The following is a 15,145-nucleotide window of genomic DNA, read 5'->3' on the forward strand; positions in this document are numbered from 1 at the left end:
CCCAAACATAACCTGCATTTACTAGAACTAAGTATGAAGATAGGAGGTGGGGGGGAGGGGAGGGAAATAAAGGTCTTAGGGAATTTCAAGAAAAGCATTATTCTCAGGTTAAGGGACAGCCTTCATAACTAGATGGGATTTACATTAAATCGTATCGTGATCATAACTAGATACTAGAAAATATGTAAAATTGACCAATCATTTAAAAAAATTAGGTGGATTTTTATAGTAGGTTCAAGCAAACAGCACAACAGATGGAATAACCCAGGGTCAAATCGCTACACTGGAAAATTGCCTACCAGGACCAATGTAAGGCTAGATTTGACTCTACTGGATTAAAAATCAGCACAAAAGTATAAACAGAACAATTGCTCTGAGTTTACCCACAATTATTTTTTATTAATTTTACTGAAAAATTCCAGAGAAACACCCTCAATACAGAACTCTCTTTCTGTGCCATTAAACATGGCACAACTGAAATTATAATGTCTGATAGGGAACTAAAATTTAGCTGTGAGTTTAAGCAGTTTTCAGGGAAGCAGAGCCTTTTCTACAGTACCTTAAATCACCATGTCTGCTCTAATGACTTAGTAGAAAATAATGTTAAACAAATGCCTTGTCAAAAGATTCAAAATCAAACTCAGAGACATATTTAATAATGTTGAATTAGACAACAGCACCAATGAATCCAGAATTGAGACCTGTTGGTATTTTATTCAGTCTCAACCTCGAAAAAGAATGCCAAATGTCTTAGAAATTGATGTTACACCCTCTGGGGACTTTCAGATTTATGAAAAGACAAACAAAGCAACGTAAAACGATCCATTTAATGAGGGGTCCTAGGAGTAAGCCATCCAGGGGAAATAATAACATGCATGTCTCCAGCGGAGAACAGTAATATTTTACACAACAGTGGTATCCTAAGATGCTTCTAGTCACCTGAGAGTATCACTTCGGGCATACACAATGAACAGACGAGTGACAGCTTTCTCCACATCTCCAAGAAAAGAGAGATAAACAAAATGCCTGAGTTTGAGTTATTTTGTTGTGCCTTGGGTTTTTTCCCCCCAAGAAGGTTTCAGACAGCAACTGTAGCAGATTGAGATGGCTGAGCATCAGAGCATGATACAACCAGAACCAATGGATTTGTCATTGTCTGATAACAGTATTCTTGAAAGAAGACAAGCCTATAAAGTAACAGTATGCGTACACTGTAGATAAATTAGTGAGAAATGTATATGTGTTTGTCTGTACTGAAACTTTTCTGTCTTGTTTATTTTTAATTGCTTTTATTATTATTATTATTAGCTGACAAAGGAAGATGCAGGGAGCTATACCTTTAAGAGCTTCTGGGAAAAAGCATTTAATACCGGTTGTTATGACATGTGGAGACCTATGTTATGCAATGCAGAGCAGTTAAAATTTACACATTGGATATAACAAACCCCTGTCAGGTTCCTTGGCTGTGAATGATTTTTGAATAACAAAACCTGTGTGAGAATTTCAGATTTGAACTTTCTGTGATATCTCATGTTCCCGTGTATATTCTCCCACCATCTCTATTCATGAAGAAACCAGCATTTTTCGGAACAGCTCTCATGGGTGACTGGAAGATTTGAATCAAAGTTTGAGTATACATTCCAGAGCCTGTGTATACAGAAAGCCATTTTCACTTGAGAACTTTATAAAATGTGAACATCAAGGTAAGTAGCACTGCCCACTGTGAAGGTAAAGTACATTTGCATCCTATACATCCAGTACTTCTCCCCACTATGGAATGTTCCTGGTGCTTGTAGTCTGGGTTTAAATTTCTCTAGGGATAGTGTTTTCAATCCATTTATCCTTCTCTATGTGTTACCTTTAAGTAGTAATACTATTTCTGTATGAAACCCCTGTAGAAATGATGAAACTGAAATTGCTTTACCTGAATGTTAACTATATTGAATATTGATTTCATAGTTACTCTTCAATATAGGGGATATAAAGGCTCTTTTCTGAACTCAGTGAGCACCAATAGGGCCAAACACTTCACTGAAATGTTCTGTGGAGGATCAAATCCCACATGTCTCTTAGCACTACTGAAGTTTTGTCATTCAAACTACTTCCATTTATATTAAGATGAATTGAAATTCTTTTCATTTTGGAGACCTTTTTGGTGTCAATGGTTCATTAACAAATAGCCATAAACCATGGATGGAATTAATAGAAAATTAATGCATTTTCTGTCAAATAAAATATGCTCAACATTTAGACATAGCAGACTTATTTGCTTGGAAACTTTGTAGGAGGACAATGGAAATAGAGACAGCTGATCTGCCACACAGTCATTGTAATTTGAGATTTTCCTGGATATTTGTTAGGAAAGCTGTAAACAGGATACAGCATTCTGCAAACTTAGAAGCCGTATTTTAAAGACTCCTATGTCATAGCTCAGTGATTTAACATAGTTGAATTAAGAGAGTAAATTAAAGGAGACACAGAAGGGCAGAACAAGGAATATTAGAAATTTACATCTTCTTGGAGTATTTATCCGCACACGCTGTGTTTTCAGTAACTTTAAATAACTACTTTGACAGTTACTCTTTTCCTGCTGAGTGTGAGGTATTTGAAACTCATTTACTGGAAGTTGTGTTTTGTGGATTTCCATAGATAATAGGCGTAATTCTACCTTACCAAAAATACCACCAACTGGCTGTCATATGAGTTTCTGAAAAGCTGTAATAAATCTCTCTTGTCTGTTTTCGTATGAACTTTGGGCTGAATGACAAGCTGCATTTTGTTTTTCTCTCTGTGACCTCACTAATTCTCCTTGTTCAGAATTTAATAGGCGGTGACTCTGCACACCCATGGGGGTTGCAAGATTGCACGAATGAAAACTTGCTGACCTTGCTGCTTGTGAACCTCCTCTTGATGGGTGCTATTCTGCAGCACCCTCTCAAATGTTGCCCATTTCGGCCTAAACAGAAAATGTGCTGCACACTGATGCAGGTGGTTAGCAACTCACCATATCAGGTGTGTGGTGAAATATATAGGTAACTTAAGAACAGTATACGCTGAGGTGAAAATGCAGCATTTGAAATCTATTCATTAATATTGCAGCTATTATAATACATAGACTTCACAAGATAGTGGATAGTGCATCATTATTCATGTTTCAAATAAATTACAAAGAAATAAGCTGAGGAAAAAGTGACCAAAGTCACCCAGAAAATCAAAGACAGGTCTGGGAATGAGACTCACCTTTTCTGAGTCTTCTCCTGAGCACTTTATTGATCAGACCAGTAAGTTTAAATGGTAAAGTCCATGCGAAATCTGAATGCTGGCTACGTTTGCCTAAACCTTGCCAGTGTCGCAAGCATCAAAAATTCTTCAAAGAGATCATCGCAGTCCCTGAGGCACCTTGCTGAACATCAAGACACGTGGGAACAACACTATGATTCCTATTTAGATGGTGACATGCAGTTAAAGGAATACCTAATGTGGGCAACCACTAGTCCTGCTTGACAAAAATAAAGATGAAACAAATAGTCCGGTGCTAAACCATATTACCTCTTTCTGCTTCTTTGGAATGCTTTTGGCTGCCATAATTCCTCTCAGGGATGAGCAAAGTCAAGGTATTGGGTATTCTTTAATTAGGATCTCCAACAACACAACTTATGTGTCTGTATTAAGTGTATAACACAGGACAGCCACATAGTGTCTGCTCCTGACCTGTAGTCCTCTCGCCAAATGAACTCGCCCAGCCGGTTCAAGGCAAGAAAGACCCATAGCATATTAGTTTCTGTTTAAATGAAACTGAACTGCTAGTCCATCACTACCACTAAAGAAACAAGTTATAGTTTCAACAAGCCTGAGTCTAATATCTTTCCTGGAGGGTAAATATATATTAATAAATGTCTCTCGAAGAACAAAATGAGTGAATTAACCCCAAGCATTGTTGAGTTCTGCTACAGGTTGTGATCCAAGTTCCTCAAAGGCTCTTTGAGGAGCTTTTTCTGATTTCCTGTCATTTTAAAAGAAATAAAAGTCTACACTCTGTATTGCTTTTTCTTTAGGTAAACACATTTTTATTCTGCCATAAAGAAATCTCCTCCTGCCACTTTTCCCTGCTGTGAACAGCAGCCTATCAAAAAAATAAAACCTTAAAGGTCACATTGGAAGTAGGACGTATATTACAGTTTCAGATACAAGTCTCAAAGACCTGAGAAGTGCTTCATTCAGATTCATAAAATCTACAGCAACTTGAGAGGAACTTCAATTTGTTGACATTAAATCTCTCTTCAACCCTCAAAATGATTATCTGAAAGGAAGGCTTTCTCTTGCAGTGTTAACTACACAAGCATGCCTAGATCAAGACAATTAAGTTTTGCCACTAAAGCAAGATTGCTTGAGTTTTCAAATGTGGGGAGGAGGTTTTATAAGACACTTTTAAGAAAGGAAAGGAGAGAATTCCACTTGGTAAAACATCCAAACATACGAAGTTTGTATGTCCGTGCTTTATATGAGTAGATATGGTCTCTGATTCTCTGAGGAGCAGTGATTTTTTCTAGCAGTTTATTTTGGATAGATGGAGTGAGTACACAGTTCTATATGTAAATTTACATGTTTTTCACTTAATCTTAGAAGTAGCTGTGATTTGCATAGTTTACCTGAATTAGCACTGAACTAACCAGATCAGAAGTGTGACAGCCTCCAGCTCAGGGGACTGATTCTCCTTGCCTCTGAGCCCATTCTGGCTATAAAGGAGGCACGGCCCCATGCATTGGTTTCATTCATTGCTGACACACTCAAGCTGTTAATGAGGCTTCTGCCCTGGTTGACTGTTGTGAGACTGACACAGAAAGAGAGAAGGAAGTCCTAAAAACCCTACAGGAATAATGGTGTAGTGGAAGCACTAACAAGCATTTGTTGGACTTTTTGCCCACCGTGTTAAAGAACAGGTTCTGCTGAACGATGGATCACCTTCATATTTGTCCCATTTCTCTTGTCCGGGATGGTCCTCTTCTAGAGGTGTGAAAGGGTTTCCACAGGATTGGTGTTGTGCATGATGGAAGTCGAAAACAAAGACCTTCTTAGATCCCGTTCTATCTTAAAAAGCCCACACTGGTGGTATTACTACACTGTTGCTGTAAGCAAGAGGGAGAAGATCAGGCTTTGAAGAGAACAGCAAAAATAAACAGGACACCGAGTACTGTGCAAGAGCGACTGAAGCACTGATTATCAGAGTAATTATTTAGCTCTTATTGACTTCAATACTCAGTTGCAGGTTTTAATTTTATCTTCCACTGTAATTTCATCTCAAGTACATAAAAAATGCACAATTAGAAAAAGATCATACATTTAAAAAATAAGAAACAATTATATATATAATTATACATATATAATATATGTGTAATTTTATAGCTATATAAAATAAAAACTCCTTCTCTTATCAACAGTGTTTGTAATACATAGCAAGAGGAAATTTGACTGCATAGCCTAGTGGTTAGCAATCCAAACTAAAACCGGAGTTTATCCGGTCACTGTTCCTCAGATTACTGCAGGCTGTAGAATTCCCTGTCCCTAATGTTGTTTCAGAGAAACTTAAATAAACAGTGAGATGCACATGACCAAAACCTGGAACATGGGACCAGATAAAAATCCTCAGCAATTCTCTCTATGTATCTAATTATTTACCTTCATGTCAGGACTACTTGAGAACCTAAATAATTAACGATTTAGGTCCTCAGAAAAAAATTTGGCTGTTGTTTTCCAGTTGTTCCAATTTGTCCTTGGTGTGTCTCAGCCTAGCACCTTTTACCTGACTCGAATTAATGAACTGGTGTCTATGGTCATCTTTCCACTGGCATTTCAATTCAGATCTGGTGCAGCCTTGTTGGAGTAAATCTCCCCCATCTCCGCCAGTCTCACTTTGGTACACTTTCAGGTATGTCTGCAGTAATTTATTTCATAGACCTACATCAACTGGACAGAAAAAGTAACACTTCCAAATGGAAGAAGCAGGAAGGGGGATGGAGGAGGGGGAGTCAACTGACAAAATGCCTTAAAAGTAATAAACTTTCCTCACTGAGTCATAATAAAAGCCCTCTTCGATGTCCAACAACACATACCACAAGGCTAGTAGGATCTGAATAATACATCCTTTCAAGCAAAAGGACTACATAGGATTCTTGGAAATAGACTTTGTCAACAATCTTCACAGGGATAGGCAAAGGTAAGATTTGCCTCCATTCTCTATTCCTGCCAGTGTTCTGTGCACAGCTTCTCCCCCCCTACCCAGGGATTAAAGCCAGAGAAAGCAGAATGAAATGCAGAAAGATAAGAAAAAGCCATTGACTTTGATACTGTCTGAGTGTTCGTTTCCTTCATGTGTTCAGGGAAAATTGAGTGCCACAAAAAATAGATGATGAATTAAAAAAAAACCCAACAGTAAAAAGCATTAGATGAAAGACTTCTTGATCTTTTTCACTTCTGTGTGAAAAGTAATGCTCCATCTCTCCCTACTTAATAAAAAGACACAGTAAGCAAAAGACTGGCCCTGAAGCAAAACTCTCCCTCACAGTATGTTCCTTAATGCTTCATCAAGTATGGTCTCAGAGAATGGACATTGTAGCCAGAGCTAAGCAATTTCTTGCCTTCCATGTCTGTGCCTCATGTATGTAGCGTGTAACTGTTGATGGCCTTGTCTAAACCTTATCTATATGCCACATCAACAAGAACTGATATATTGGCACATTAAAGCTTCACTGCTGTCACTGAAAAGAATACTAAAGCAGAAGCCCTGAGGAGATTTAAAGGCAGGACTTTTCCTTCTTGGTTCCACCTGAAGCTTTAGCAAGAATCTAGTCTCAAATGACTTGTTCATAAAAAGAAACTGCCTCCCATGGTGGAAGGACAACTCCACAACCTCTGGTCTGCACAGTAAAGATGCATACATATGAAAAAAAATATCTTCAGAGAAAGGATCTCGGCCATTTGACAGTGGTACATCAAACTTGAGACTTGGAGAAGTCTTTCAGAAGTTGTCTGAAACAACAAGAAAAGAAAACCGTTCATTTTACTCTCCTATTTTCTAAGGTGGCCTTCACAGGCTGAGCTGGGTGTGAATTGCTGCAGTTGAGGTCATTCTATTTTGAGGGCAGCCTTTTTCTGAAGAGAAAGTAGTTCTGGAAAGTGTAAACTGCTTTTTCTCACCTTGGTGGGATATTAACTAGGAACTGCTATTGTGATCAGGCCAGAGGCAACATTGTTAGCTGTAGTTTTTCCCATCTCAGAAGAAAAAGGGCTCTTCATTCCTTATGAAAGAGCATAGCAGAAGAAGAGGGACTACCACATGATAAAATCTTCATAATCTCCCATGTACAGTACTGCCAAGAGACAAGTTTGTGCAGGCCAGAGTTTGGGATAGCACTTTTTTTGTTTGGTAGGTTTTTGGAATCCTTTATTTTCCCAACCAATTTAACCTTGAGGCACCGTTTAAAGGATAATCCACATTTGTCTCTTTCCTAAGCCAAATGAATATTCACAATTGGGAACAAAAGAACATAGAGGATTAACTCAGAAACAGCCTTTTAAATGATGAATGATGAAGAAATATGGAAGGAAATGAATAGCTATGAATGAGCTGCTCAGCTTCACAAAGTAATTGAGAAGTGTTTAAACTAGTCAGAGATCTACCGTCACAGTTTTTAAAAGGTGAGGTTATATAAAACAGGACAGAAAAGTACAGATGTACCTTCTGGCTGTTTAAGGAGAGTAACGATGGAAACTGTTATTCTCGGGGACAGGCAACAAACACAGTATATTACTTTTTCCATAAAAAGTCAAAGTCCCAGGAGGCTGAGAGGTGCATCCTTTACCCATGGTGTAAAATCAGAGTAGTCTGTAGGACTGTATCAAAAATCACTATAGCCCATTTCAGTGCCATGGATTTGATTTGTAGGTGGGCAGTACAGTTTAACATATGTTTAACCAGGCTGAAAATGCAAATGACTCAAAGAATGACTGTCGGAGCAACTCAAAGGGCATCAGTTGGCTGGTATATGGTTTTCCTGTAGAATCGTAAAAGAAAATAATCATCGCTTTGTTATAAAATTCTGCATGATCTAAAACAAATCATTCATTTTGTCTCACTGTCGATTCCTCCATCTGTGCAAGGGGAATCGTGATGCTCACAGAATGTGACGAGAATTGAACCATTCAATTTGGAACTGTAACCCAAAATCCTTTAAGAAAAATATATTTAATTCAAGTATATCAAGTATTTTTTTATCCAGAGATTTATTCACTAAGATTACAATGCTGCAAGTTGATGTGCACTAAAGTCTATTTAAACAAGCACGGAAGGTCACTATGCCCATGGTATTGCTTTAAACTGTAGTAGCCACTTCCACACAACCCGCCTGCAGAAGTGTTTCCACCTCACCCCACCCATCAGTTGGAATCTGATAGCGTTATTTGCCTTTCTACTGACAAAAGTATAGCATGGCTGGCTGTAATTTAAGAGGATTATTGTCACCCCATTTGGAAGCCCTCCATATGACTGCTGAACCTATTGTTTCAGCCTTCATAAATAGAAGGAACGGAGGGAGGATGAGAGACATGGGGGCTGTATTTATACCATACAGTAAAGCACACTGCAGATATTTCTTTACTGCTACTGGCTAAGTCTACCCTGACACTGAAAATAGTTTTGTTAACATAGAATGGATTTTATGCTAGTAAAAGATCTTTTCCTGGAGTCTCTTCATTCTTATCTCAGGCCTCAAGATAGGGTGTGGGCTGTAGCGCTGCAACTGGAATAGTGATCTGTGGGCGTAAAGTCTCCATCGCTGTATGCTGCAGCCATCCAGGCACAGCCGATCAGCAAACGACAATGCCGAGCTGGAACCACAGACTGACAAACTGCATTCTGCGCTTTCATTTGGTGGGGTTGAGAACGGTTGAGAAGGAGCTGCAGTTGAGAAGGAGCATGACAGTCTCACACACAAGGAACGTGACAGTGTCGAACCCAGTGTAGCAGTCTGAACAAGCCTACAAAACCCGCTGGAGAGATTAATTTGTGCAAAGTTGCGCTAATGCTGAAGCACAGCCTTCAGTCTGAGCTAGTATGTTCAGTTGTCTGGTGGGATGCATGTCCCAGGCCAGGACCCCTGCTCTGCCTCTCCTCAGCACATAGAGAAACCTCAGGCCCTGGCCAAGCTCTTACGTAGACACAAGGTTGAAGTTTGCAGGTTTCACAACTTCTCCTGTTTGCTGAAAAAATCCAGTGGCTGCAATGCTATCAGTCATCCCAAACTAAGCACAGATTGATATCCCCTTAATGTTCCTTCATTAATGTGTGTGCTCCAACATGAGACACAATACCTAGCGCGTGACTGTTCTGTTTTTCCATTAATTTTCAGGATTCCTTCCAGACCTGTCTGTGAAATTATGAATACATAGAAAATTGCAGCTTTCCTGCCTTGAATACCAGTAAAGAAGATATTTTCACTGTTCTTTAAAGGATAAAGACAACAGGGATCTGCAAAAAAAAAAAAAAACCACCCAAAAAACACTTTTATAATATTCTGATTTCATTACATAAAAAACTATGGGTTTATTTCACTCAGTGAAGTTGGAACAAGCTAACGTTATCTTTAATCTCTTTCTTTCTCAGATTTTTTCACCCTGAAGGTTTCTGGCAGAATAAGGAAGGAGTTCAAGTCCAGTATAAATAAAAGTTTTATTTGCGTGATTTTCAGGAATCAGATCTGTCGTATAGAATAAGTACAAGCTAGAAAATGTCCAGATAAAGGCTTTAAGAAAAAATGGTCATATCTTTCTGGGGAATAAGGTGGTTAGGATTTGAAAATTTTACTATTTATCTACCTTCCTGGTTTCACCTTCACTGACTTTCTTTCCTGCACTCTTCCAGAGCTCCCTTTCCCATGGATGATTTATTTGGTAGAGTATATAAGATTTTACTTTTCAGTTCTCACATTAAAAAAAAAAAAAAAAAAATTGAAAGCAGATAGATCTTCAATATTTCCAGATTCTTTACAGATGTTTTCTTTAATGCTGCATTATTTGCCAGCACTGTTTCCTAATTTCCTTTTATTATTATTTTTTATATAATAGCTCCTTGCACGTGCAGATCATAAAACACTGCAACATGGACTGACATAGTCATAACCCAAATCTGTGAATAGGAAACAGGCATAAGGTGATAAAGTCACTTGCCAAACACAGTGAGGTTGTCCAGTTGTAGAAGTACCATCCAGCATGCTATGTGTTGCAACACACTGGAAAACTTTTTACTTCTCTGCTGGTCGCTGAACGCTTCGGGGCTGGGCTGGGTTCCCTCACTGTATATCTGAAAAATTTCTGGAACATGCAACCGGGGGCTTTGGGTGCTAATACAGTGCTAAATTGTAATAATCACAGCGGTTACAGTTAGTAACATAAAGTAGCTTTTAGATATTTTTGCCTACAATCATCTTTCCATGTACTAGCGTTCTGCAGTTCTCCTAACAAGAAGGACGGATCAGTCTGTTATGACACAGGAAAAGTCTTTCTCTCCTACAGACTTCCCGTGGCAACACCTAAAGCGTGCTATGTGCTGCACAGATGCTCCTGCCTCTGTGGCTCTTCCTTCCCATAGGAAAAAATCTGTCTTGATGTGGAGGTAGGATGTGGGCAACATGGGAGTCTTTTTCCAAGAATAAGATGCACTTCTGTATCCTGCCATTGAAACTACTGACTAAAGTGTGTCAGTGACCTGGTTGGGTCCTTTATCTCCCCATAGCTCAGCAGCCTGCCACTGAAAGGGGAAAATTATATTTCCCTAGCTTCTAGTAAGTGGGACCACGAGGTGTTGGAAACAGCAGCAATTGATGGTATATCACTTAAGGACTTGAAATAGAAAGACTGTTAATTTTAGAAACATTGTCATATGTTTTAAATCAATATATAGCGGATCCATAGAAAATCCTTTTTAAATTCATATTTTCAATATAATTCTAAGAGATATAATCAGTCAAAAAATAAAAACATACTATACGCCCTTAAGGTCTAGTAAAAATAACTTAAGTTTTAGTTACGATCATTATACGGATTAAGCCAGACTGACTACACAAAGCTGGCAAAAGGAAAAACAAGCAAACAAACAAAACAAATTTTTCCCACCACCTCCAGCAAAATCCCAACATACAGATATTATACCTACCTAAACTGTTCTTGGGTAGATATCTGTGAACAAAACTGTGTAAATGGCAGTCAGTTTTGATGAGCTGCAGGACAGATGCATAGAAGAAAGGAGGGAGGGTGGGAGATTGTGCTAAACTTCATAAATAAATGTTTTATGCCGATTCATTAATGTTGTACAAAGAAATATGATAAATAATAATTACAGAACTGTCAGCGTCTGTAAGTAAAAATGTGCGAAGGAAAAGAGGAGAAATTTGTTCCCTGTTGTCTTCATCCTTAATGAATTTCTCATCTCTTCCATTAACACTTTCAGCCCTCTGTCCTTAAAAGAGCAGCTGGATGAAATGACTCTGCCTTAAACATGAACAGGACGACGTGCCTTTTAGCATGTGTTTTCCTTGGTTTAGGTGATACAATTGTCTGTGGATACAGCCACAAATCTGATTGACGTGACAGTACCTAAAAACCAAACAGAAGCAAATTGCTGCCCAAAGGCATCAGCAATCAAAACATTGCTGGTAATTACTCTTGAAGTTAGAAATTCCTCCAGGAATACCTTCCCTACCAAACAATTAAAAATCACATGTTATCAGAGGGAAGTTTGGTTTCTTCGAACTGTTTTGTTTGGTTTGACAGAGACAGGGAAGTTTCTGCAGTATTTCTCCATTTTCTGAGATGTTCACACTTTCTTTCCATTTCCCTGTTCCCTCCTCCTCTTCCTTTTCCTTCCTTTATGTACACAGACTTGTTACTAGCTCACAGTGGAGTTTTGGGATATCTGACAAAATATTCTCCAGGTGGGTGGAAAACAGCTGTGGGCTGGTTTTCCCTTCTGTATTCAAAATATGGAATGAACGTGCAAATTCACTGTCAAAATTTGTGTTTCTTTGGTCAGCTTAGGGTTTAGTTTTGCCTTACATGCTTTTTAATGTTCAGAGGGAGACTGGCAGAGCCACTTGAACCTGTAGCATATCCACACCACAAGTATTGTTTCCCCAGTCACCACCAACATCAGTGTATCAGTACCCATCTGACACACAGGTGTCTGATGCAGCAGCCTCATTTTTCTCCTCCTTTCTCTAGAAAATGATATGCATACTACAGTTCCGGTGTAATCAAAGTCAAGATAACGCCACATATAAAATACTTGCAAGAGACCTAATTTTTAATTACCTCTAAGCAGTATAGGCAGGTGTGTAACAAGTATTTCCATTACACCCACTGTCAGTGGTCAGACTGCCACGGCCACCAGAAGCCACAGTCCCAGGGAGCCTGAACTCCAGCTCCCCTTGCTGTCATCCTCATCACCTGAATCCAAGCCTCTAGCACACTCTGAATCCACACTCCAGTTACACAACACAGCAACACAAGAAAGCAATTTTAATTAAGGGGATGCAATTGTGTGTTTCAATGAAGAAGGATGAATTTAAGCGCTTGGAACTTTGTGCGTTTGTTTACCTCCTGTCAAGACCCCAGTGCTTTTGATCCTTGCTGGAGAGACTGCAGGACATCAGTGGAAGCAAAGATGCTGTTTAAAATCGCCATTGCAGTCAGCTTTAATGAGTCATCAGCAGCACTTCTTTAAACCTATCACACTGACCTTTCCCTGCACGTTTTCTCTTTTTGCGTTAACAGCATTTTTACTTAATACCTTGTTGAAAAAAGGCTGCGCAGAAGGATTTTAAAGCTTTCCTTTTAATTCTAACAATGAAATACATGTATTTCACTTCTAAAACCTGCTGACAGTACAGAACGTGCGACTGTACTGAAAAGAGACACTTTGTCAGGATGACACCTTGACAGTGCATATGCATGAGCCTACCCTAGTGATTTCCTTGTCATGTTTGCTTAGTCTAACAGTCCGAGCAAGGTTCTCTCTTCCATTTGTTTGCTTAGCTATTCCCAGTCCTAGGAAGTCAACAAGGTGACTAATTCTTGAAGAGCATCAAAAATATAAACCAATCCAGACTATAACAGTGCCAATCGTACCAAACCCACAAATACTTAAGCGCAGAATGCTGCTTTTTCATCTGATTTTGAATGTATGGATGATCTGATTTCACTGTCAGCACATGTGCATCCAAAGCAAAATAAGCTATGTACAGGCAGAAGCTGAATGAAAAAAAGAAAATAAAGAAAAAAATCTTAAACATTAGTAGGAAAAAAAGGCACAAACCAGGAAATTATGTGTCAGGTACAAGGTGTTGGTGAGGTTGGTACACAATTGAATTCTGACATTTTGTTTGCAGCTGCTAAAGGGGTTGTAACTTCCGAATTTGCGATTTGTACAGAGTTTGCATGTGAAAAATATATGTACAGCTATACTGAAATATTTCATAAACTCATATCTTTGCCAGTTTTCTTGTCAAAAATTCAGAAAAAGGGAAAATGTTTAATTGCAAAAGTTTTTTAAAACAAAATGTTTTGGTTTTAATCAATACTAAATGTCCTTTGATGCTTGTACATTCATTGATTGGGTCTGTTTTTAGAGCTGCCGGCAAACAGAAAAAACTGTTATTCATGCAGCTTTAATTATAGAAAATGCATATGCAATTGAGAAAACCATATACACTTTTGACAATTTTTTGTGGTTGGACTTCTTCAAGCACTTTTCTGCGGGACTCTTTCTATGTGTATAATTTTACTCCAGAATATATTTTTTGCTATTGTTTGGATGCTGTCCTAATAGTATCACACGCTTGTGAGAAAGAGGAAAAAACAGGAAGCAAAATTAGTGTAAAGCTGTGAATTTGCTATCTCAATAAATCTTAATCCTAGTTAGAGGTGTTTGCAAAACCATGCTACAGCTCTTCTATTCTTATATACAATCTTACAGGATCAAGTGGACATAAATAGTAGTGTGTAAATTCCTCCCAGTTGTGAGGCAGGAATATATAACACTCATGATCCGAAGGTGGGCTTGTGGGCACTCGTGCTTGTGCATGTGCTCACTTAGGCATATGTAGTACTTTTGCTCCACAGTTTTATTGGCATCAATACCTAGTTTTCTTTCTTTAGCAGAATTTGAGTTAGGACTGGGAAGCAAGTGGAAGTCATCATGAATATTTTTGCTAGGATAAACCAGCTTTTGACTGGTCTTCTTGCTCAAGTTCTCATCAACATCAATTTCTAATTACTAAATTTTCATTAACACCTATTTCTCTTCTTACGTGTTTACCACATAAACACATAGTCTTTTCAGTTTGTGGCCTGCCAAATTTCTGATGACATGGGACATTACAGGTGTCTTTAGTTCTAAAGCCTGTGAGAGGTCTTCTCGGCCTGCCAGCTGCCATCGTCTGGTTGTAAAAAAGTGAGAGGGAAAACTCTGAAGTATAAAGTTTTCAAACACTTATCTCCTAGCCCCTCGTGCATTTGGAATATTTGGTAAGTTTACAGCTGTCCAATGGTGCCAGTGAGTGCTCTGAGCCATCCCGACAACCGATGATGGTGGTGAGGATGGATGTGAGGCAGAGTTGTGCTTTGATAAACAGCTCCCAGAAGGCTGTTAAGTAGCATCCTGCCTGAAGGCTCATTTATTTTGCATCTCACTTTGTGAAGCTGCATTACAGCACCTCTTTCAAAGTACCGTCTTGGAAGGACAGCAAATGGATCATCTGACAAAGTGCAGGAGCTAAGAGCTTTCAGTTCACATCATCCTAAAAGCAGAGGTTTTGCAATGGACTTTCACTGGGCATCCACGGTGACGTAACACACCACTTCAGAGCAGCAGCCTTTCCTCCAAATCTCCACAGGGATCAAGTGGGAGGTTTTACTATCACAAACATTTCTGGGGCATGTTTGAAAGTCTCAAACATAGGCAATTATCTAAAGATATCCTCATTTACTCTGCACAGAAATGCTTTCCAGCAAGCAATTCCCCAGATCTGCCTCTACAAACATGGCTGCAGCACGTCTTAGGCAACACTTTTCCTTCTGATGGGAGATATGTGAGCGC

Source organism: Chroicocephalus ridibundus, chromosome 2, assembly GCF_963924245.1.
Source record: "Chroicocephalus ridibundus chromosome 2, bChrRid1.1, whole genome shotgun sequence".
Lineage (NCBI taxonomy): Eukaryota > Metazoa > Chordata > Aves > Charadriiformes > Laridae > Chroicocephalus > Chroicocephalus ridibundus.